Raw genomic sequence first — 3965 nt, 5'->3', positions numbered from 1 at the left:
GGAGATGGGCTTGGACAGCTTGGCGACGGGGAAACTACAAGAAAAACTACTTGTCAACTTAAGTCAGACTTGCAGAAAAAACTGTAGCTTTGAATACTCTGCAATTTCTAATAAATTATAAGACCTTGTTTTGTACGTGTGCACACACACACCCATTCCCTGGGCACCCACTGTGAACTAGGAGTACAAGATGTACCAGGCACAGGGCATGCCTTCAGGAAGCTTCCAGAATGGTTGAGAAATCAAGATGTTTTTGAGTTATGAGCCAAAATCACATGTCCCACCCTCAGTACAATGAAAATTCCGGAAACAATGCAAGCCTGCATGCGTGACAACCCAGCACAGCCCCCCAGTCCCAGCAGAGCACGACTAATCTAGGCGATGGAGACCCACGAAGAAGCCCCGTGAGCAGGTGATGGTGGCACCCAGCCCCCTTTTAGCCTGGGACTTGGGCCCAAAGAGGGGCTTCACACTGGACTTTGGTCTGAATGTCAATATTGGCACCCACCCTTAACTATTTTTTGAATAAATTCTATAAAGGGAGAAAAAAGAGAGCAAGGAATTCCCTAGAAAAGTATGGATTCCATGTCACAGAAGTGTGGCAAGAGTGAACACAGATGTCTACTAAAATCCAGGCCCATTCTGCATCCCGATCACAGACACACTTATCTCATGAGGTGCAACTGAAACAGAGTGGAACCGGCCTCACAGAGCTTTGTAGAGCATTCAGGAATTAGTACACTGATCCGTTCCTAAACTCTGGCTTTAAATGGCTGTAGCGGGCGCTCGGCATCACATATTATTAGACAGTGACACCTGCTGGCAATGTATGATATTGCAATGTAGCTCTATCAGACTCGGGTTTGATCAGAAGGAAGGAAAAGCGCAGATGGGTTTCTGTAGCTTTCAGTGAGACGCTGGTTGATAAACAAGCTTGAGGACAGGTCCTATGGCATTGAAAACAAAGTAATAAACTGGTGGTCTTGGGCTTGTGATGATAATTGCTGCAAAAGTCTTCAAAACCACTTTAGTGAAATAAAAGTGACCAGGTTGTGAGCCAGATGCATGACTTAAGATCTTCCATTGTATATTCTCCCATGGGAAAATGCCTTTAATATAAATTATATTTATTACTACAATAAGTGGTATAAATTATAATAAAGGTCCATTAAAAATAGAAGTGAGCACTCTCCAAGTATTTATCCACTTGGTCCTTCAATAGTGATCTTCTTTAATTAAGTATTGAGGAATGAATGAATAAATATTGCACAGCAGAAGGTAAGACAGTGGATCCCCTCTATCTGCAGTTTCTTCTTCCATGGTTTCAGTCACCTGCGACCAACTGTGTCCTAAAAATATTGTGTATAGTGGGCCCTCCCTGGTGGCGCAGCGGGTTAAAGCACAGCACTGAGAAGCTAAAGCCACTTCCGCATGAGTTCGATCCCGCCTGCCCCGGAGGTGACCACATGGCACGGCAGACCTCTCCTGACCCGCCCACTGCTCCCCTCAACAGTGGACTTCATCCATCTGCCTGTTCTGCTCCCCACTCTGTCTCTGGTGAAGCCTCTCACCACCCCTGAACCTCTGGCCTGTACCCCAGCTCTGTGTGCACAAATAAATAAATCTTTAAAAAAAAATACTGTGTACAGTAAAACATTTACGAGAGTTACTACACGCATAAAATTTTATTATAGTATTATTATATGTGTTTTATGTTGTTGGTGGTTATTACTGTTAATCTCTTACTGGGCCTAATTTATAAATTATAATTATCATAGGTTTAATTTTGTATGTAGGAAAAAGCACAGTATATACAGGGTTCCGGACCATCTGAATTTTGGGGCACCCCCTGGAGGGAGGGGGTGTCATCAAACATATCCCTCGGGATAAGAGGAAACTGCAGTCAGCAAAATGGATCCATTTTCTGGGCGCAGAGAACTTCCCTGTAAGGAGAAATGGATCATACACTTTAAATGTGATTATCGCAGAAAGAAACAAATTCTAACAATGAGTCATTTCCTCTAAATGGTCTGTTTTTCTTTAAAGAGAGACCTGTATTATTTAAAGAGAGACTATTTAAAGACCACAAAATTCACCCTCTGTCCCAAATGACATTTCAGGGATTTCCAGTAGTCGGGGACTCATTTCTCCTTCCTGTCCCCCATACCAGGGTTAGCTGGTAAATACCCTGAAATGAGCCCCGACTCGCTGGCCCAGGCTTTCCTGTTCCTCCCCAGCCCCCAGGATGGCCCATCTCCAGTGGGGCACCCCTACCCCATGCACTGAGTAAGCACCCCCTGGTAGTCTGCTGTACCCCCCACTCTATGCCAGAGTTTGTTAAGTTAGCACTGCCCCCCCCGCCAGGGCCCAGTTTGGAGAGCAGGATCGCTACTCCCTCCTGGGAAAGGCCTCCAGAGCGGGGCCGGCCTGCCGTCCACACAGAGCCGGGCACCAGTGCGCAGGTGCTGCCTGGCTGTCCTCGACAGGGCTGACCAGGGAGGTCCTGGACGCTTCTCTCCAGGGGAGAGCAGGTTGGAAGAAGGAAAACTGAAGGCGTTCAGGTCATCCCAGCTTAAGTTCGCGTTGGCACCATGACATTGCTACGCCCTGCTGGCTCCCGGGCAGGGAGCTGCTTCACCTGGGAACACTGAGGCAGGAGTGGCGGAGCCAGGACTTGAGCCCAGAGCATGGCCAGCAACCAGGAGCACGTAGGCCCAGGTCCAGCTGGCAGTGCAGAGCCGGGGGGAGCTGGCGAGTGGCGGCGAGAAGGGTGACAGCACCTTCTGTGCGAGGGACAACGGTCAGGACAGCAGCCCGCCACTGGGAGGCCCTGGAGGTGGAGACCAGTCTGGGGGCGAGAGCAGCCCGCGCTCAGCAGTGGCTGGGGACCCCGGCTCAGAGATCAGCGTGCTGGGGCCGTCCCGGTGGCCTAGGGGCTGAGTCTCAGCTCTCTCCCCACTGTCTCCTGAGTTCGATCCCTGGCCAGGGAGGGACCCACAGGGCACAACAGACCGCTGTCTCCCTGCTGCTCCCCTCATCAGTGGATTTCAGTCCCTCGGCCTGTTCTGTGCCCCACTTTGTCTCTGGGGAATCTTCTCACCCCCTGCCTGTACCTTAGTTTTTCTACAAAATAAATAATATAGACAAGAAAGCAGCATCCTAACCGTTATTCTATGTAACCTCTTAGAGTTTAGGTATTTAGGTAATAGCCAATGCAAAAAAAAAGCAAAATAGCAAGGTATTGAGACATAGAGCAGGAAAAAGCTGAAAACTGCAAATAGTCCCCTCATGGGGGTCTGGGGGCACCGGGAGGGTGAGGCAGGAAACTGTTGGGGACTTTGTTTTTCTTGCAGAACTGGGGTTTTGGTCTTGAGAGCTTCTGCCGAGAAAGCTCATGGAAGTGTGACCCAGGTGCCTCTGGATGCTCCTTTCTTGTCTTCCCTGGCAGCCTTTCATATTTTTTCTTGATCACTGACTTATGATCATTTCACAAGGGAGTATCTTTCGTGTGGCTTTGTGATTATAGATTTGGGTCTGATGTTTAAAAACAATTTGCATCATTCTTTTGATTAAAATATATATCAGGGCCCTCCCTGGTGGCACAGCAGGTTAAAGCACAGCACCAAGAAGCTAAAGCCACCTCAGCATGAGTTCGATCCCGCCCCAGAGGTGACCCACAGGACGCAGCAGACCTCTCCTGATGGCTGCTCTCCCCTCAGCAGTGTATTTCATCAGTTGGCTTGTTCTGCTCCCTGCTCTGTCTCTGGTGAAGCCTCTCACCACCCCTGCACCTCTAGCCTGTACCCCAGTTCTGTATGCATACATAAATAAATCTTAAAAAAAAAATACATGCATTTTTTAAAAATTAAAATATATGGCCCTCCCTGGTGGCGCAGCGGGTTAAAGCACAGCACTGAGAATCTGAAGCCACTTCCGCATGAGTTCAATTCCCGCCTGCCGCCTGC

The sequence above is a fragment of the Condylura cristata genome, unplaced genomic scaffold (assembly GCF_000260355.1).
Source record: "Condylura cristata isolate star-nosed mole 26May11 unplaced genomic scaffold, ConCri1.0 scaffold00008, whole genome shotgun sequence".
Taxonomy (NCBI): Eukaryota; Metazoa; Chordata; class Mammalia; order Eulipotyphla; family Talpidae; genus Condylura; species Condylura cristata.
This window is presented reverse-complemented; position numbering follows the sequence as displayed.